Genomic DNA, 22,393 nt, shown 5'->3' with positions numbered 1-22,393 from the left:
TCGTACTTTCTTGCTCTGTTTTGACTTCATGCTAATTTGGGATATTTCTTGAATTTTTACTGCTTTGGCTAATTACTTTGTGTTTTTTTTTCTTTTTACCGCAGTGAAGATTCTCTTGTAACCTTGAGGTTGTGGATGCTGTATACCAGAACGAAATTGCTCCAACCCTGCTATTGATTTTTCAACTGATGCAACTTTCTTCTGTGTTCATGGCCACTCAAATTTGACGCCAAATCATGAGATGTATCAGATTTAGTTTTTGGAACTTTTGATTTAAATCCAACCTCATCAGAAGTGTTACTAGACTTTTTCTTGCTTCTTTTACTTGAACTAGAATTCCTAACTTCAATATTGACAGGACTTTTCGATTCCAAGCGTGATGAGGGGGGCAACACAGTTTCATTTTCATCACTGTCAGTTGAAGCTATGCACGTATCATCAGCAGTATTATTACAGACAAGTTTCGTAAATGTGGCATGGCAGTTATCACCAAACGATTTTCTTGCAGCATTGTAAGATTCAACATGTTTTTCTTTGATTTCATGAAGACCAAACTGTGTTTCTGCTACCGACGCTCTGCAGGCAATATTTCCACCGTTGACCTCCCTGGTGGTGGTAATCAAAGGACAACATTCGTCCTTGTGACCTTGCCTCCAGTGACTAATTTGACACTTACCTGAACTACAAGAAAGCACGCTTGTGTAGATGAATAACAACTAGAGAAGTCTGGAGACATGTAACAGTATCTAACGGCTTTGCAACGAGAACATCTCATAGTGGTAGGAGAATTTTTGGAGAATTGGTGTTGTATCCTTAAATCTAGGGATGGTGTGGCAATTACAAGAGGATATACTCTCAGACTTGGATTGGGATGGAGATAAGCAGTTTGATTTATTCTGCATCTTAATCTGAGCGTTGAGGCAGTAAGAACACCAATACCTCCATCTTCAAAGCTTACATATATTGATTGACTATCACATGAATATGTAGCATGTGTGATTGCACCACTAGCTTCCCGAGGCACCCACTGCTTTAAGCATTCCAATTTTGGGGCCCTCGTATATTGCTATTTGATTTTCATGAACAGCCAGTAAATGTGTCTGGTCTAAATGAAATTGAACGCGAGTGTCTGCAAGAGGTGCCGGTGCTCGTCCATTTGGCATTTGTAGGAATTTATTTGTTTGCTTTTCCCATCCATCCGTGCTCCATACACACAACTGGGAGTCAGCTCCTGATGATACAAGAACATTTAGAACATGAGAAAAAGCAAGACCGGTGATTCTCTTCTGATGACCGTTTAATTTGGTTTTGACCTCATCCACTCGAACATTGTAAATTTGTATGGAAGAATCATCCATGCCAATAGCAATAATATTATTATCTTGAGGATGGAATGCAAGAAATGTAGCAGCTGGTGGTGGCGGCATGAAAGTTGTCATTGTCTTGAATGTCATCATATTGAACAGGGAAATTTTTCCTCCAGAAGCAGACATAACATAAGAGTCATTCTTGGACAGTGCAAAACATGACACAGAATCCTCGGGGTTAGATTCACCTATCTCGTTAGTCATCAATATTCCACTAGATGGCTGCCATAGTTGTGGTTGAAGACTTGCAGTGGCCTTGCCTGAAGTGTTACGGTCATTTTTCTGCCATTTCCAAAGCTTGTGAACGGCATTTGCTGCCAAAGCTAAAATCGCAACCCCTTGGTTTGTATAAATTAACCTAGAAACCCTCATTGATGGTAAACCATCAGGAAGCTTCAAGGAGCGGCATTGTGATGGTTCGTTAATCTCTGTTAACTTCCATATCCTAGATTTTTCCACAGCTTCATCAACAATTCTGGGTTTGACATCAACTAAACTTCGAGAATCATTATTAAGTCCAACCATGGCTGCTAGTGGAGGAATTCTATCAGCAAGGCTTGTTCCAACAGCAACATTGCTAGAAGGAAAAGTTCTAATAGTAGGTGCCTTCACAGCAGCTGCAGAAGCAACTCTGGACGCATCAAATGAACGATTCTCCACAGTCCGGAGCAGTCTAATACCTTCTGCATTTGATAAAATTTTAACTCCGTTATCACTTGCAGAAATGGCCAATAGTATTCCATCCTTGTTAAATCTAATACATGGAGAAGCCGGTAATCCACCATCTGCATCAATACTTGTCAACAAGCTAGTATTATCCATGTCCCAGAATTTGACCATAAACTCATCACCAGCAGCTAAGAACCTATTCTTAGTGGTATCAAATTGCACAACACCTACAGATCTCTTCCTAAGACCATGGTATGTACGCTTCACAGCTCCTTCACTTTCATTCCATTCAACTAGAAATGACTCCCCTTCTTTATTTGAGCCACACGAAAACAATCTGGTTCCATCAGCGCTATATGACATTGTGGTAGATGAATGGCCAGGGGCGTCATAGTCAACCCTGGAGCCCACGTTATCATACAGCCATGCCTTTATTTTTCCATCAGTTGCAGTTGAGAAGATAAACTAAATATTTTCTTTGTGTAGAATCAAATGTAATGGTTTAAAATGACATGAAATGGATTGAAATGGTTTGAAAAATGATTTGAAATTTGGTTTTACCATTGGTTTATTTATGACTTGAATGCTTGACTTTTTAAAAAAAAAGTCAAGCAATATATGTTAACAGGGCCATGAAATGATGGTATAAGATTAGGATTTGAAAGGGATATTTACGAATCAAGTGGCATGATTGGCAATTGGCTTGTGACACAAGAAGGTTGGTTGTTTGGATGACCAAGACCATATGTGTATTAACAATCACATGAACAACACCATGACTTTGGACCAAGACCAATCCTCATATAAAACCAAAGTAAGGTTAGGCCAAGCATGCTAAACAAAAATAAAAACATAAAAAATTCAGGACCAAAATCGGGGTATGACAGTTGCCCCTATTTAAGCGTCTTCAACTAGAGAATATGAAGCAGGACGTTCTTCATATGATCATAGTGGGAGATGGTTAAATACTAAGAAGACCCGGATTTTGATCCTGAATCCCTATGAAATAATTAACAATGCCTGTCAGAATCGGCAAAGAAGCAATCTCAAAAGAAGAATCCGTCTGGTACAGTGAAAATCGGCCTGAGTATCGAAACAGAAAGTTGACCTGGATACCAAAATAAATGGTAACACAGGAATACCCGTGGCCTGAACGCCACACATTAGTCTGAACACTAAGCATCGAAATATGAGAGTATCAATGTTGGTCTGATCACCGGAAATCTGGTCTGAACACCACTTCGATCTGGAAATCGGAAAACTGGCCTGAATGCCACAAGTACTTCGACCTGAATTTCGGAAACTTCTTCGATTTGAATATCGGAAACTGGCCTGAATGCCACTTCGGTCTGGATACCGGGAACTGGCCTGAATGCCACAAGTTGCATCGACCTGAATGTCGGAAACTTCTTCGATCTGAAAATTGGAAACTGGCCTGAATGCCACTTCGGTCTGGATACCGGGAACTGGCCTGAATGCCACAAGTTGCATCGACCTGAATGTCGGAAACTTCTTCGATCTGAAAATCGGAAACTGGCCTGAATGCCACTTCGGTCTGGATACCGGAAACTGGCCTGAATGCCACAAGTTGCATCGACCTGAATGTCGGAAACTTCTTCGATCTGAAAATCGGAAACAACTGGCCTGAATGTCACTTCGGTCTGGATACCGGAAACTGGCCTGAATGCCACAAGTTGCATCGACCTGAATGTCGGAAACTTCTTCGATCTGAAAATCGGAAAAAACTGGCCTGAATGCCACAAGTACTTCGACCTGATTGTCGGAAACTTCTTCGATCTGAATATCGGAAACTGGCCTGAATGCCACTTCGGTCTGGATACCGGGAACTTCATGCCTGTCAGCATCGGCAGAAATAGGGAACAATAATAATTGAGGCGGCACGTGGGCCAACGACCCATGCTGGGGATAATAAGTCATGAACAACCTTCAGTCTGAGCACTGGAAACAAACTTCTGGCTTATCACTTGGGATACCGAGAATGTTTTATGCTTACATGCGTATGTTTGAATTTTTCAATGGCGTAATGCTCCATGAGAATGGAAATGCTACACGATTTGGGAGGATGCAATGCAATATGATTCTACATGCAGGGATGCGAAATGCTGGGGAAAATGCCAAGCTGAAGCAAGGAATCCTGTTGGGGAAATGATCACAATCTTCCGGACCCTGGCACTATTGTTGGAGATGCACAGCATAATGAACTATGTGGGGAAATGACCGGCCACGCGGTGTTCTGGCAATGACGAGATACCGAGACTCTGACTGGGGAGAGAACGGCGCTGCAAACCTGTTGTTGGGGGAAGCGATAGTGGTTCTGGCAACCATAATCTACGAGAGATGACTCAGTAGGGGGGAGCAAACACCGATACGATACCGAGGTTATGCTTCCAGGAAAGAGATCATCGATTTGGGATTGAAATCCTTGATCTGACATCGAACTCTGAGGAGCAGCTGCTTCTGCTGGGAAGATACAGTCTGGTACTGTCAACTCCGCTAGGGAGTGTATAGTCTGACACACATGCTTAGGAAATGCCCCGAGGGTATCTGTTCTGAATAGATGATCCAAAGCACTTAAAATTCACATCAACTTTAAATGTTTATTAAGCATGTACCTGTAAAGCCCTTATGTGTCATGATGCAATGTTTATCAAAAATTCGGACGTCATTTTTGCAAACAAAACAGTAAAATGAAAATGAAAACGGAGATATACTGAGTAACATGATTTTATTGATTGAATGGCCTCTGAATAGGCATTTACATCAGGAAGCAATCCCTGGAAAGAGGTAATCGCAAAACAAGAATTAATCTAATGGCAATGTGAAATGGATTTCTATTGGGTTCCAATTCTGCTATGACTTGCCCGTCTTCAAGATCTTCCAGATGATCAGCCTTCTGAAAAGGTGATTAGATTGTTTTCTTCCTTTTGAAAGTTTCCAGTCATTGACATGAGATGAGATTCAGAACTAACTCAGGACGCAGTCATTCGCTTAATCCCTAACTTTTGCCTGGATCGCCCTTTTCGGGTTTTCAATCCACCTGGATACCCATTTTTGCCTAAGTTGCCTTTTCAGGTTTTCAACTTACCGGGTGTACGATCTTTTCATTTTTAATCCTTAATTTTTTTGCCCGAACCTTTTCATTTTCTTGGTTCGTCAGGATGCCCATTTTTGCCTGGACTGTTCTTTTTACCGTCCAGCGGGTCTATTTTATGCGAAGTATTTTTTAACTGCGTCTGAGTACACAGGGGAAGTGAAGTCTTCGCCATCCATCGTTGCGAGCATTAAGGCCCCACCATCGAAAACCTTGGTGACGATATACGGTCCCTCATAGTTAGGAGTCCACTTGCCTCTGTGATCCGTCTGAGGAGGAAGGATTCTTTTCAACACCAAATCTCCGACTTGGAAACATCGAGGGCGCACTTTCTGGTCAAAGGCTCTCTTCATCCGACTCTGGTACAACTGCCCATGACAAATGGCTGCCATTCGCTTCTCTTCGATAAGACTCAACTCATTGAACCTTGTCCGAATCCATTCAGCTTCATCTAACTTGACATCCAACAGGACTCTTAGAGAAGGAATCTCCACTTCAACAGGTAGGACTGCTTCCATACCATACACCAGGGAGTAAGGGGTCGCCCCGGTCGACGTACGTACTGAAGTGCGGTACCCATGCAACGCGAAGGGTAGCATCTCATGCCAATCTCTGTACGTAACGACCATCTTCTGCACAATCTTCTTTATGTTCTTATTTGCTGCCTCAACAGCACCGTTCATCTTAGGACGATAGGGGGAAGAATTGTGATGCTAAATGTTGAAGTTCTGGCACAACTCCCTCATCATTTTGTTATTGAGATTGGAACCATTATCAGTAATGATTCTTTCGGGAATCCCATAGCGACAGATGATTTCTTTCTTGATGAAACGGGCAACCACATGTCTGGTGACATTCGCAAACGACGCTGCTTCGACCCACTTGGTGAAATAGTCGATGGCAACAAGGATGAAGCGATGCCCATTGGAAGCAGTCGGCTCAATCTTTCCAATCATGTCAATGCCCCACATTGCAAACGGCCACGGCGAAGACATCACATTCAGAGGATTCGGCGGTACATGCACCTTATCAGCATAAATCTGGCATTTATGACACTTCCGAGCATACTTGAAACAATCTGATTCCATGGTCATCCAGTAATAACCCACCCTTAACAATTTCTTAGCCATTGCATGTCCGCCGACATGAGTACCGAAGGAACCTTCATGAACTTCCTGCATTAACATGTCCGCCTCGTGTTTGTCCACGCATCTGAGCAAAACCATGTCGAAGTTCCTCTTATACAGCACATCGTCTTTGTTCAAGAAGAAACTGCCTGCCAATCTTCTCAAAGTTTTTCTGTCATTGTTGGATGCCCCTGCAGGGTACTCTTGATTCTTCAGAAAGCACTTGATATCGTGATACCAGGGCTTGTCATCAACTACCAGTTCAGCAGCAAACACATACGCGGCCCTGTCAAGGCGCATCACATCAATTCTGGGAGCATGGTTCCAACGAATCACCTTGATCATGGAGGATAGAGTAACAAGAGCATCTGCCATCTGGTTCTCATCACGAGGTATATGATACAGCTTTACTGTTGTGAAGAAAGTCAACAGTCTTCTCGTGTAATCTCTGTAGGGGACCAGAGTGGGCTGGAGAGTATTCCAATCACCATTCACTTGATTGATCACCAGAGCTGAATCTCCGAAGATGTCCAGAGTCTTGATTCTCAAATCAATGGCTTACTCAATACCTAAGATACAGGCCTCGTACTCAGCTTCATTATTGGTGCACTCGAAAGTCAGACGAGCGGTGAAAGGCATGTGGGCACCTTTCGGAGTAGTAATGACAGCGCCAATTCCACTTCCTTTGACGTTGACGGCCCCATCAAACGTTAAAATCCACTTTTCATCTGGATCAGGTCCCTCCCCAACAACTGGCTCTTCACAGTCTTTCATCTTGAGGAATATGATGTCTTCATCTGGAAAATCAAACTTCATCGGCTCATAGTCTTCAATCGGTTGTTGAGCAAGATAGTCTGACAGAATACTCCCCTTGATGGCTTTCTGGGATGTATACTGGATATCATACTCTGTCAGTACCATTTGCCAACGAGCAACCCTTCCGGTGAGAGCTGGCTTCTCGAATATGTACTTGACTGGATCCATTTTGGAGATCAGTAAGGTTGTGTGAGTCAGCATGTATTGTCTCAATCGCTTAGCAGCCCATGCAAGTGCACAACATGTCTTCTCAAGCATTGAGTATCTCGACTCGCAATCTGTGAACTTCTTACTCAAGTAGTAGATGGCATGTTCTTTCCTACCTGTCTCGTCGTGTTGACCGAGAACACAACCCATAGAATTGTCAAGTACTGTCAAGTACATAATCAGCGGTCTCCCTGAGACTGGAGGCATAAGGATAGGAGGATTCTGCAAATACTCTTTTATCTTTTCAAAAGCCCTTTGACAATCGTCGTTCCACCTGATAGCCTGATCTTTCCTCAACAATTTGAAAATTGGCTCACACGTGGCTGTTAGGTGAGAGATGAACCTTGCAATGTAGTTCAACCTCCCTAAGAAACCACGAACTTGCTTCTCTGTTCTTGGCTCAGGCATTTCCTGTATTGCTTTCACTTTGTTAGGATCCACCTCAATCCGTTTTCCGCTAACAATAAAACCCAACAATTTTCCAGATCTCACCCCGAAAGTGCACTTGTTCGGATTAAGCCTCAGCTTAAATTTCCTTAACTGCTCAAACAGCTTCTGCAGATTTACCAGATGTTCTTCTTCTGTCTGAGATTTGGCAATCATATCATCCACATAAACCTCGATTTCATGATGAATCATATCATGGAATAGAGTCACCATAGCTCGTTGATATGTTGCCCCAGCGTTTTTCAGACCAAACGGCATCACCTTGTAGCAGAAGGTGCCCCATGGGGTTATGAAAGTTGTCTTCTCCATGTCTTCTGGTGCCATCTTGATTTGGTTATAGCCAGAAAAGCCATCCATGAAGGAGAATACCGAGAACTAAGCTGTGTTATCCACCAAAACGTCGATGTGAGGTAATGGGAAATCATCTTTAGGACTGGCTCTGTTCAGATCCCGGTAGTCGACACACATCCGTACCTTTCCATCCTTCTTAGGTACTGGAACAATATTTGCGACCCATGGCGGATAATTGGTAACCGCTAGGAACCCTGCATCCAACTGTTTCTGCACTTCTTCTTTTATCTTGACAGCCATCTCTGGTCTTGTTCTTCTGAGCTTCTGCTTGACCGGAGGACAACCCTCTTTGAGAGGTAAACGGTGTACCACAATGTCTGTGTAAAGCCCTGGCATATCCTGATAAGACCAAGCGAAGACGTCAACATACTCTTGCAACCGTTCAATCAACCCCTTCTTCACATCATCTTCCAAAGCAGCCCCTATCTTGATTTCTTTCTTGACGTCCTCGGTGCCAAGATTAATCACTTCAGTAGACTCTTGATGCGGTTGAATGACCCTTTCCTCCTGTTTTAACAGCCTGGCAAGTTCTTTAGGGAGTTCACAGTCTTCATCACCCTCTTCTTCAGCTTGGAAGATTGGATTTTCGAAGTCGAAGCGAGCCATAGCAGAACTGTTATCAATAGGATCCGGTGGTGTGCATCTGCATGAGTGATGGTATGTGCTTATGAGTGTGGACAGTGAGTGAAAACTAAACAAAACATTGCCAAATATTTATATTCTCTTGAAATTTTGAAAACTGCAAAAAATAGAAAGACAGTGAACAAAATATTTGAATGCAAAAGACGTCCTTCATTTATGATAAACAATGCAGGTATTCACATAGATGAGCCCTACATTGAGTCATTACGCCCTGGGCGGAACGTAAGATTTGGACATGCATGAATAAATAAAGAAAAATTACTCCTCTAGAAGAGTGACTTGGACAATTTCCTCGGAAGACCAATCGTTGATGACTTCACCAGGGATCCTCGGACGCACCCAGTTGTCGATGTCGCAATCACTATCTCCATTTTCATCGTTGATCGCAGAGATCTGGCCATATTGGATGACGCCAACACTGGAGAAAGTAATCGGCCCCTGACGAGTCTGAAATGCTGAAGTTGTAGAAGTCAGCGCTGGTTGATACCCAATCCCGAACTTGTCGTCTTTCATTGGTAACTCCAACAGACGCCCCTAACCAGGAGCAACACCTGAATCCACCAAGGCTTGCGCCTGCTTGAAAGATGAGATAGGGGCTCCTGCTTTAGCCCCTTCCACCGGAGTTGCATCCTTGATCTGAACTGACTCAAAGGCCTGACTGAGAGTCTCATGAATTTCACCTTCTACCTCTACATACTTGAAGGTAGACATGTTACTTACCAGTATGTCCTCCTCACCACAGACGGTGACAATTCTTCCATTGACTGGGAACTTGATCTTCTGATGCAGTGTTGAGGAGACTGCCCCAGCATTGTGGATCCAAGGACGACCCAGAAGGCAACTGTACGAGGGACTGATATCCATCACATAGAATACGGTGTTGAAGGTTTGTGATCTAATCTGAATTGGCAATTCTACCTCTCCAAACACCGACCTCTTAGAACCATCGAAGGCTCTCACCATGAGATCGGAAGGTTTCAAGATCAAACCTTCTACTTCTAACCTTGACAGGGCTCTCTTGGGTAGCACATTGAGAGAGGAACCTGTATCCACCAGAACATGTGATAACACAGTGTCTTTGCATTCCATTGAGATATGCAAAGCTTTGTTATGGTTGCGTCCAGCTGGTGTTAAGTCAGAATCAGTAAAACCCAACCCTTTGCTTGCATGAACATTTGCAATGATCCCTTCTAGTTGGTTTACTGAGATCTCCTGAGGCACATATGCAGCATTAAGGACCTTCAGAAGTGCCTCCCTGTGTGCCTCTGAACACAATAAGAGTGAGAGAATGGATATCTTAGACGGCGTCTGAATCAACTGATCGACTACCTTGTAATCGCTTTTCTTTATGATTCTCAGAAACTCGTCCACATCCTTCGCAAAAGTGGGCTCAAAGCCAGCCTGGGGTGCAGAGGTACCCTCATTCACAACTTGTTTGCCTTTGGCCTTAGCCGCGGCATCAACACTATTATTTTGGGTAACGGGTGGCGAGAATAGTCTGCCACTCCTGGTGAATCGCCCGATTCCACCAACATTGTCCACTGCGGGACCTTCAACTTCGAGTTCAGAATTTTGACCCTCTTCTACCTTCAAAGGTTGTTCCACCCCATGATCGTGTGTGTATACACTCCCCCCATAATGCCAAGGAATGGCCCTATCGCTTGTGAAAGGTAAAGGACCAGGGGTTGTGATTGTCATAGCGGCCGGTCGCACTGGTGGCACTGGTTGCGCTTCTGGCACACTGATCTGATTAGTCGGGTAAAAGATGGTGATAGTAGCGACATCATAGTCATACTCAGGAATCTCATTCATTGAAAAAAAAACATCCGGAACACCGGAATCAAGTTCAGTTACATCAAAATCAGACACATTGTTTGGTATATCAGCAACAACATTTGAAAAATTAAATACATCAATGGGAAATACACAATCAGCAGGAACAACATCTGTGAATTCTTCAACAGCATCTTCAAACACCTCTTCAACTACCCCTGTATAGCGCAATCCAAACAACCTTTCCCACAACCGAGGAAAACATCAGCCTTCAGCAAGCATTCCTTAATTTCCAACAACGGAGTCTTCAACTTCAACACATCCTTAACGGACTTGGCTTCCTCTTCCAGCATATTCACGTTTGCACCACCATGCTGTGGCATGGGATTGTTGACGACATTAGGAGCCGGTGCAAGGCTGATAGCCTTTGAATCTATGAGGTCCTGAACTACGTGCTTAAAAGCTTTGCAGTTCTCAATGTTGTGGCCAGGTGCCCCAGAGTGGAAACTACACCTAGCATTGGCATCGTAACCCACCAGAAGTCTACCAACCGGAGGAGCCAGAGTGTGTAACTGCACAAGTTGCAGCTGTTGAAGACTAGCAAGCAGTTGAGCGCACGACATTGGAAGAGTGTCGAAACGCCGGTCCATCATCCTCTGCCTCTGTTGATAGGCGGGTCTGTTACCTGGTTGTTATTGTTGTTGATACTGAGTTTGCTGACGTTGTGGTTGTTGTTGTTGTAGTGGTGCTGCAGCCGGGATGGTCACAGCCGCAACATACGGTCGCTGATGATAGTTTTGAAAATTATTCCTCCTGTTTTGATATGAAGACACAGAATTCACACCCCCTTCCCTCTGCTTTTGTCCTCCCATAAACGGCTTCTTTACTCCTGATGAGGATCCACCTCCATTGTGGCTCTTGTAGGTCTTCAGGTAATTTTCTACCCTCTCTCCGGTAGAGACCACATCAGCAAAGTTGGAGGCATTGCAACCCACCAGACGCTCCAGGTAAGGTCCAGGCAACGTATTCATGAACATGTTGGCCATTTCCTTTTCCAACATGGGAGGTTGAACACGGGAAGCTGTCTCCCTCCAGCGTTGAGCGTATTCCCTGAAGCACTCATTGCTTTTAAGAGACAGGTTCTGGAGTTGAGTTCTGTCCGGGGCCATGTCTGCATTATACTGGTATTGCTTCACAAAAGCTTCCGCCAAATCCCTCCAGCAACGGATGTGGGCTCTATCCAACCTCATGTACCATTCCAGGGATGCCCCAGCTAGGCTGTCCTGGAAGAAGTACATAAGTAGCTTCTCGTCATCAGAGTATGCAACCATCTTTCGGAAGTAGGCTTGCACATGGGTCTTCGGGCAAGAGCTACCATTGTACTTGTCAAAGATTGGGACTTTGAACTTCGGTGGGACCCTCACGCCTGGGACCAATCCCAAGTCAGAAACATCTACCCCCAGGGGGTTTTGTCCTTCTACCGCCTTAAGCCTCTCCTCTAATCTCCTGAACATGGGATCCATACCATGGCCCAAACCAAAGTCTTCTGGCAGCAAGAACTGATCATCTTGATCATCGTGAATGGGTTGTTGATCGTGGTTGTTATGTGGGATCGGGACAGGCCCCGGTCCATTAACCTCTGCAATTGGAGGATCAGTCACGACCTCTGGTTGAGTAGTTGCGGGATTCCTTTGTATCATTTGTCTAATCTCTTGCTGTCCTTGCGCTACTCCCTGAACCACGTCCATGAACTGGTTCATGCGGACCCTCATCTCAGCAAGTTCTGCTTGTAGACTTTCCATTGCTTTCTGCTGGTTTCTGCGGGTACCGTACCGGTGAATTCCTGAATCAGCTATCCTGCTAGTGGAACACCAAATAATATGAGAACACCGCAGCGGTACCTGTTATGCAAGATATGAACATGAATATGTAAATGCAATGACATGTTTATCAAATCCAAAAGGTATTTTACCCCCTTGATTCCAGTCTCACATCAGGTGAATAGTGCAAGAAGACCGAGTCATGGATAAACTTCCGAGATCAATATGCAATAAAGGGAAACCACCATACAAACAAGTTCAAGGAAAGGGGCCTTAGCCGAAAATACATCAAAATAGGATCTCCACAACAAGCCTGTGGATCATCACTACACAACAACAAAGCAATAAGTAAAGGGAGGAGCAATAATCAGGATTCAGCCTCATGTGTACAAACCATGAGGACTGCTCCTCACTTCAGCCAGCAATGCTATCGTGTCAGGATGATCTGGGAATTCTATCAAACGCCGGATAAGCAGATTCCTTTGGTGAATAACTCCATCCAACTCGTTGATGTGCTCTCTGTAGTAATTCCCGTCATCTTCTCCGAATACCTCTTCAAGTCTGGATTTCTTCAAACCTGCCAACACCTTAAGTTCTTCAATCTGTCCTCGAGCCTCATTGAGTTGATCGGTGATGTAACCATTGGTAGAACGGGCGCACAGAAGCTCATTGTTCTTCTCCTTCAGCAAAGTCTTCAATTTCTCCATCTGACCAGTCAGTTCGGTCACCATCTCCTCCTCCTTTTCCTTCCGAGAAGTTGAAAATGCATCCCATTGCTCTTGCCACCCTGCCAATTTACCATGAGCATCCATTAATTGTTGCTTGACTCGCTTCAACTCAGAACTGGATGATCCCAAGGCCTTGTCTGTCTTCCTGAAGAAGTCCACCTCCACAGCTAATTTCCCTTCTGCTTCCCCTTGCAATCTGACGGCTTCCCCCTTCTGATATTCTGCCTCATGGAATTGATGCATATAGTCTTGCAACTTCACACTTAACTCCGAGTTTTCAGTTTGAAGCTCCTCCATGGCTTTCTTCAATTTGTCATACTCCTCTCGGCTCACCATTGTTAACTGCGCAGGAGTAGGTGGATACAAAGGTTCTTCTATAGGAAACGGCAGACCCAACTCTTCGACTCTTCCTTGAAGCCACTCTCCATACTGAGGGTAAGTTCTACAATCTCCTTTTCCAAGCACAGTTCTTCCTCTCTTGATCACCTTGAGCCAGGCCTCAACTGCCTTACGGGGTACAGTCAAATCAGGCGAAGAATGGAAAAACAGAGATTCTTCCACATCCTTTTCCAAGGGCGGAGTTGTTAAAGCATATCCAAACTGTCTGACTGCTAGAGAAGGATTATAGTTGATTCCTCCTCTTCTTCCTACCAACGGTACATTTGGGAAGTTCCCACAACTGTGAATAATATCCGCCCGAAGCAAGCTCCGGTCAAACCACCAAGAAATATCTTCAGCTCTCAACCCCATCAATCTCTTCGACCAACTCAACGATTCCTCGACATCAACGAACGCTCCTGACTTGGGTAGGTGAGAACTGAACCACTTATGAAACAAGGGTGCATAACAATTCACCAATCCTCCCCTTCTATTCTCATTCCTGTGATGCACTGAATGAAAGAAATCTCCCAACAAGGTCGGCACCGGATTTCCCAATACGAAGAGGCGTACGTCGTCTATGTCCACAAATTTTGCAACATTAGGGAACAGGACAACCCCATACACACAAAGAGCCAACACAACATTGAAACCCCTCTGGTCACCATCTTCAAGTTTCTTCTTTGCTTTTCCCAGCAAGAAACTCAAATGAAAACCACTGACTCCTCCCTTCTGACACATATTAGCCTTCAAGACTGATTTCCCCAAATATGTGGCCGAAGCAACCATGCTGAGATCGGGCAGAAACTCAGAACTATAGAACAACAACTGTGACTTGATAGGAATTCTGAGAAAACTGGCAATCTCCTCCAAAGTAGGGACCAAAATATAATCTGGGAATGTGAAACACCTCAATGGAGGGTCATAGAACTGCAGCAGTGTAAAGAGAGCATCGTGTTGATCTTTGGAGAGAACCGTGACGAAGCTTAGAATCAAACCGTAATCCTTCCGGAATCCTTCTAGAGAATCGTGATCCATTAACTTCATCAGTTGTTGAATAGGCTCCAGACAGACCACCGGAAACTTGTAGGCGACATGTCTTTTTCTGCCAATATCCATCTTAAGAGAACCAGAAAAACCCCGACCGGAATCAAGAAGAAGATGTAAACCCCCTAGAAATGGATAAACATGTGTTAAATGATATGAATGCAGAATGATGTGATGCAATGCAGTGTCATGGAAATCAGGACTGCTGTATCTGCTTGAACATCTGTCGGGTTGCACTGTCTGAAAAGAAACCCACTGAGGAATGTAATACAAGACCAAAACTCTGCTCCAGAAAACCGGGTTGGTTGGAGGTTAAGGTTACCTGAATTTAGCCCACCCCTCACTGGTAGGTTCTAAGAACAAAAGTTTGTCAGCTTCAGCCCTTCAGTCGAGAATAATACGTTTACCACTGAAGGTTTGGCATTATTACGGGATAAAAGACCTCCACTGACTCCCCTCAACAGGACATCCTAAAGCAAGTTCCCAGTCTCGGGGTCCTCGGATTGAGCAGCGAGAATGCACCCACCAGAGCTAACATAATCACATCTCGGAGGAGAGGCCTCGACTGAGTTCTCGGGAAATGGTCACCAGAGTCGACGATTTCTAAAGGAATATATGTCGTTATGGAACACCCATAGGACAAAATATATCCAACAAAAACCTCGTCTGGAATGTGGGTCTCATGAACGACTTAACGTAGCAACATACGACACAAGCCTCATGACTATCCACTCTAACACCTATGTGTACACTCAAGCCTGGGTAGTGGGCTTGTCTCTCATAGAACAGTCCCAACCCAACAAACAAACAACCCACAGAACTCACAAATACAACAAACATATGTACATGAATGCAATAAGGTAAAGCAGGTAAATGCTGAAAATAAATAACTGTACAAAAGAATAAACACCCAACAAACAAGAAACCTACAAAAGCTAGGAGGGACTCGCTTAGGGAAACCGGGTCCCCAGTGGAGTCGCCAGCTGTCGCATCCTGAAAAATATAGAGCGCGAAAAAAACAACCGGCGAAGAAGGAATGACAGAAGAGTCGCCACCGTGCGTTATTTATCCCAAAGGAGGGAAAGGAAACGCTCGAAGTAAACCTGAAGAGAGGAAAGGAAAAGACAAGGTCTCGCAACCAAATCTTGGGTTCGGGAGTCGATTATGCGAAGGGAAGGTATTAGCACCCCTACGCATCCGTAGTACTCTACGGGATCCATTCTTGTTGTTCTTGTCTAAAGGGTGTGTGTTTATCTAATGTACTATTTACTAAAAGGGTCAAGAGAAAAATGACTCGCACAGATATCGCATCTATTGCATACGTATCTCATCTGAATATGAGAATTAGAGTCTTCGTAGCTCGGCTACCTATGGGTTAAAGAGGAGTGTGCTCGCTAAGACGTCGCGTCTTATGCCTACGTATCTCATCGGGAATGAGAATCAGAGCAAAACGTAGTTCAGCTAACTACGGGAACAAAGGTCTCGATTGCAACTAGGGCAAGAGAAAAGGAAGGTCTTGATCGCAACGAGGGCGAGAGAAAGGATAGTCTCGATCGCAACGAGGGCGAGAGAAAGGATAGTCTCGATCGCAACGAGGGCGAGAGATAGGATCGCAACGAGGGAGAAAGCAAACAAGGATTAGTTGTTAGTCGTTAGTCAAACTCGGCAAGACATCGCATCTTGTGCCTACGTATCTCATCTGAACATGAGAATCAGAGTTGCCGTAGTTCGGCTACATAGGGCTTGCCATCTGAACATGGACTTCCAAAGGAGGACACCAGTTGTGTCAAAGGAGAGTGGGCAATGTGTTCACGTCCTAGCAGTAGGTGTCGCAGCTCGCTGAATCGAGTCTTAGGCAGTTACCTCGTTGCAATAGGACGGATTGACATGCCACAGGATCGGAGACGCACGAAAGGTCTAAAAGAAATGGGGAAGTTCTGCCCTAGAGTTGTCATGCAATATGTACTTAAGTGTTAGGATTTACAAATCTACATTCGGAAAAGCATCATTTATCTCTACTCAACAATCGTGGCCGAAACATTGTTTTGTATCTCTTAAGACAATATATCTTTCATTTTAAAAGGTTTTTGATTGGTCGCACGACGGTGAGAAAAAAGAGTTTGATTGGTTGGATGTGCTTTGAGTGATGGCGAGAACTAGGATTGGCGAGATATACATCTCGAATCCTAGCCTCAGGAGTGCATGGTATACACCATGTTCCATTTCCATCTTTATTTGCAAAAGTGTTTAATAGAGATTAAGTATTTTTTAGGTTTGATTGAGAAAGGGTTTGGAGAAACCGCATTGACAATTTTAGGCGATGGCGAGAGTTAAGATTGGCGAGGCATACGTCTCGAATCTTAACCTCAGGAGTGCATGGTATACACCATGTTCCATTTCCAACTTTATTGAAAAAGTGTTAAATAAGAATTAGGTATTTTGAGTTTTTGTTGTGAAAATGACTTGACCTAGATCAAGTATTGATGGACGTTTGAGAAAGATTTGAATGAGTGTTTGATAGAGCAAAGTGGGTAAATTGGATGATGGCGAGAGCTAGGATTGGCGAGATATACATCTCGAATCCTAGTCTCAGGAGTGCGTGGTATACACCACGTTCCACTTCCATCTTTATTGAAAAAGTCTTGACTTATGAATTAATATTTTTTGAGTTTTTATTAGAGAAAATGGCTTGACGTTGAATCAAGCATTTGATGAAAGTTTGAAAGAAAAGGAATAGAATAGGAGGGCGAAATGAATTGATTTGTTTATTGAGAAAATACTCGACGTTGGATCGAGTCATATTTTTGTATTTTTTCAGAAATTGTGTATTTTACTCTTTGGTTAGTGTCTAAAACAAATAGAGAAATAAAACAATACAACATTATATACACATTGGGGGAGTGGGGTACATTTTGTCAAATGGGGATTCAAAGTATTGGAATAATTAAATCGGGTCCAAACAATAAATAATGCAATGTATGAGTGTAAGTGCAAAGGAACTGTCTCATTGTAGGAAGGCCCAAGAGTAAGCCATGTGCAGAAAATAACACAACAAGTTATATTTACAACACACTTAAAAATTAAATCAGAAAAAGATAAAATCGGGATTTGCACGGATGGAAATTGAGGGACATACAAAACCTAAATAATATGCTCAAAGCCGGTTTGCGCATGTTGACAATAATCGAAATGTCATATGCGATTAATCGAAACGCGGCGAAATACTATCACTATATCGATAAAAAATAATCATGGATAAATAACAAGAAAGATGTCAAATCCATAAATTAAAAAAAAATCAATGTTTAACATTAAAATCAAAGACAAAGACAAACATTTAAAATCAACAAGTGTCTAGAAAATGAGAATAATAAAATAAAATAAAAAGGAGTAAAAAAAAAAAAAAGAAAACAGAATGTAAGAAATGGGGTATCGAACCCGTACCCTAGGGCTTGCCAAACGACACCCCTACCAACTCAACCAAACTGAGTTGTTGATATTAATTTGTATTCATTAATACATATGTTCAAAACTTGCGTTGTATTGGTTAAAAGAAAAACAAGTTAACAAACCAGAAGCATTAACAACAGACAAGTTCAACTTAACACAGAAATCATGTTTCTTTTCATTTTTGAAGAACAAAGATTTAACAGCCATAACCACACAAATGGAAGCATCAAGGAAGCGGAGATGGAAATAGAAACTCGAAAAAGAAACTAACCGGTTGCGGCGAGATTGACCGACGGATGTAGGTAAGGTTCCGTCTGAACCGGTTTTTGATCTTCCACTCTTCACCACCAAGAACCACTATGGTTTTTGTTTCTCCTTGCCGTCGACCTCTTTTCCGTTGGTGAACAGTAGCGCGACTCCTCCAAAGAATTAGGGTTTTTCCTTTTTGAAACTTTTTCGCCGTTAATTTCTCTCCATCCCTCCACTGATTCGTTTTCTATTTATGCTTTTCAAATTAGGGTTTCAATTGGTGTCTTTGGTATTCCAGAAGAGTAACTCTGCAAAGCACTTTGGATGTTCAGAAATTGGATTGACCTCTTTGATGCTAGGTTCGAAAATGGTAATCTGAACCTTCATACTTTCTTGCTCTGTTTTGACTTCATGCTAATTTGGGATATTTCTTGAATTTTTACTGCTTTGGCTAATTACTTTGTGTTTTTTTTTTCTTTTTACCGCAGTGAAGATTCTCTTGTAACCTTGAGGTTGTGGATGCTGTATACCAGAACGAAATTGCTCCAACCCTGCTATTGATTTTTCAACTGATGCAACTTTCTTCTGTGTTCATGGTCAGTCAAATTTGACGACAAATCATGAGATGTATCAGATTTAGTTTTTGGAACTTTTGATTTAAATCCAACCTCATCAGAAGTGTTACTAGACTTTTTCTTGCTTCTTTTACTTGAACTAGAATTCCTAACTTCAATATTGACAGGACTTTTCGATTCCAAGCGTGATGAGGGGGGCAACACAGTTTCATTTTCATCACTGTCAGTTGAAGCTATGCACGTATCATCAGCAGTATTATTACAGACAGGTTTCGTAAATGTGGCATGGCAGTTATCACCAAATGATTTTCTTGCAGCATTGTAAGATTCAACATGTTTTTCTTTGATTTCATGAAGACCAAACTGTGTTTCTGCTACCGACGCTCTGCAGGCAATATTTCCACAGTTGACCTCTCTGGTGGTGGTAATCAAAGGACAACATTCGTCCTTGTGACCTTGCCTCCAGTGACTAATTTGACACTTACCCGAACTACAAGAAAGCACGCTTGTGTAGATGAATAACAACTAGAGAAGTCTGGAGACATGTAACAGTATCTAACGGCTTTGCAACGAGAACATCTCATAGTGGTAGGAGAATTTTTGGAGAATTGGTGTTGTATCCTTAAATCTAGGGATGGTGTGGCAATTACAAGAGGATATACTCTCAGACTTGGATTGGGATGGAGATAAGCAGTTTGATTTATTCTGCATCTTAATCTGAGCGTTGAGGCAGTAAGAACACCAATACCTCCATCTTCAAAGCTTACATATATTGATTGACTATCACATGAATATGTAGCATGTGTGATTGCACCACTAGCTTCCCGAGGCACCCACTGCTTTAAGCATTCCAATTTTGGGGCCCTCGTATATTGCTATTTGATTTTCATGAACAGCCAGTAAATGTGTCTGGTCTAAATGAAATTGAACGCGAGTGTCTGCAAGAGGTGCCGGTGCTCGTCCATTTGGCATTTGTAGGAATTTATTTGTTTGCTTTTCCCATCCATCCGTGCTCCATACACACAACTGGGAGTCAGCTCCTGATGATACAAGAACATTTAGAACATGAGAAAAAGCAAGACCGGTGATTCTCTTCTGATGACCGTTTAATTTGGTTTTGACCTCATCCACTCGAACATTGTAAATTTGTATGGAAGAATCATCCATGCCAATAGCAATAATATTATTATCTTGAGGATGGAATGCAAGAAATGTAGCAGCTGGTGGTGGCGGCATGAAAGTTGTCATTGTCTTGAATGTCATCATATTGAACAGGGAAATTTTTCCTCCAGAAGCAGACATAACATAAGAGTCATTCTTGGACAGTGCAAAACATGACACAGAATCCTCGGGGTTAGATTCACCTATCTCGTTAGTCATCAATATTCCACTAGATGGCTGCCATAGTTGTGGTTGAAGACTTGCAGTGGCCTTGCCTGAAGTGTTACGGTCATTTTTCTGCCATTTCCAAAGCTTGTGAACGGCATTTGCTGCCAAAGCTAAAATCGCAACCCCTTGGTTTGTATAAATTAACCTAGAAACCCTCATTGATGGTAAACCATCAGGAAGCTTCAAGGAGCGACATTGTGATGGTTCGTTAATCTCTGTTAACTTCCATATCCTAGATTTTTCCACAGCTTCATCAACAATTCTGGGTTTGACATCAACTAAACTTCGAGAATCATTATTAAGTCCAACCATGGCTGCTGGTGGAGGAATTCTATCAGCAAGGCTTGTTCCAACAGCAACATTGCTAGAAGGAAAAGTTCTAATAGTAGGTGCCTTCACAGCAGCTGTAGAAGCAACTCTGGACGCATCAAATGAACGATTCTCCACAGTCCGGAGCAGTCTAATACCTTCTGCATTTGCTAAAATTTTAACTCCGTTATCACTTGCAGAAATGGCCAATAGTATTCCATCCTTGTTAAATCTAATACATGGAGAAGCCGGTAATCCACCATCTGCATCAATACTTGTCAACAAGCTAGTATTATCCATGTCCCAGAATTTGACCATAAACTCGTCACCAGCAGCTAAGAACCTATTCTTAGTGGTATCAAATTGCACAACACCTACAGATCTCTTCCCAAGACCATGGTATGTACGCTTCACAACTCCTTCACTTTCATTCCATTCAACTAGAAATGACTCCCCTTCTTTATTTGAGCCACACGAAAACAATCTAGTTCCATCAGCGCTATATGACATTGTGGTAGATGAATGGCCAGGGGCGTCATAGTCAACCCTGGAGCCCACGTTATCATACAGCCATGCCTTTATTTTTCCATCAGTTGCAGTTGAGAAGATAAACTAAATATTTTCTTTGTGTAGAATCAAATGTAATGGTTTAAAATGACATGAAATGGATTGAAATGGTTTGAAAAATGATTTGAAATTTGGTTTTACCATTGGTTTATTTAAAACTTGAATGCTTGACTTTTTTTAAAAAAAGTCAAGCAATATATGTTAACAGGGCCATGAAATGATGGTATAAGATTAGGATTTGAAAGGGATATTTACGAATCAAGTGGCATGATTGGCAATTGGCTTGTGACACAAGAAGGTTGGTTGTTTGGATGACCAAGACCATATGTGTATTAACAATCACATGAACAACACCATGACTTTGGACCAAGACCAATCCTCATATAAAACCAAAGTAAGGTTAGGCCAAGCATGCTAAACAAAAATAAAAACATAAAAAATTCAGGACCAAAATCGGGGTATGACAGGTGTGTATTGGGACAGCATGTCGAGTCTGGTCGAAAAGAGCATGCAATATACTACCTTAGCAAAAAGTTTACCGATTGTGAAACAAGATATTCGCTGCTCGAGAAAACTTGCTGCGCTTTGGCATGGGCTGCTCGCCGACTAAGACAGTATATGTTGAACCATACTACCTTGTTGATTTCTAAAATGGACCCAGTAATGTATATCTTTGAAAAGCCGACTCTTACCGGACGAGTGGCTCGTTGGCAAATGATTTTGACAGAGTATGATATCCAATACACGTCGTAAAAGGCCATCAAGGGTAGTATTCTGTCTGATTACCTTGCCGAGCAACCAATTGATGACTATCAGCCGATGATGTTTGAATTCCCTGATGAAGATATCATGTACTTAAAGATGAAAGATTGTGAGGAGCCTCTTGTCGAGGAAGGACCGGATCCCGATGACAAGTGGACGCTGATGTTTGATGGGGAGGTAAATGTGAATGGAAATGTGAATGGAAATGGTGTTGGGGCAGTACTCATTAATCCTAAAGGTGCACACATACCTTTTTCTGCCAGATTGACTTTTAACCAACAACGAAGCTGAGTACGAGGCCTGTATCTTGGGTATTGAGGAAGCCATCGATCTAAGGATCAAAACTATGGACATTTATGGAGATTATGCTCTAGTGATTAACCAGGTCAATGGAGATTGGAATACTCATCAGCCGCATTTGATTCCTTATAGAGATTACACCAGAAGGATCCTGACTTTCTTCAAGACAGTAAAGTTGTATCATGTACCCCGAGATGAAAATCAAATGGCTGATGCTTTAGCCATATTGTCTTCCATGATTAAAGTTCATTGGCAGAATCATGTGCCACACGTTGCTGTGAATCGACTCGAGAGGCCTGCGTATGTGT

At 42.8% G+C, this 22,393-nt stretch overlaps 1 pseudogene; it reads right to left on the bottom strand.

Moving 5' to 3' along the window:
- Nucleotides 1–170: 170 nt before the first annotated feature.
- On the bottom strand, nucleotides 171–21,080 carry LOC127094306 (topless-related protein 4-like; annotated as a pseudogene).
- Nucleotides 21,081–22,393: the final 1,313 nt, after the last annotated feature.

This window comes from Lathyrus oleraceus, chromosome 1 (assembly GCF_024323335.1).
Source record: "Lathyrus oleraceus cultivar Zhongwan6 chromosome 1, CAAS_Psat_ZW6_1.0, whole genome shotgun sequence".
Taxonomy (NCBI): domain Eukaryota; kingdom Viridiplantae; phylum Streptophyta; class Magnoliopsida; order Fabales; family Fabaceae; genus Lathyrus; species Lathyrus oleraceus.
The sequence above is the reverse complement of the archived record's forward strand: the minus strand, read 5'-3'. Positions and strand labels throughout refer to the sequence as shown.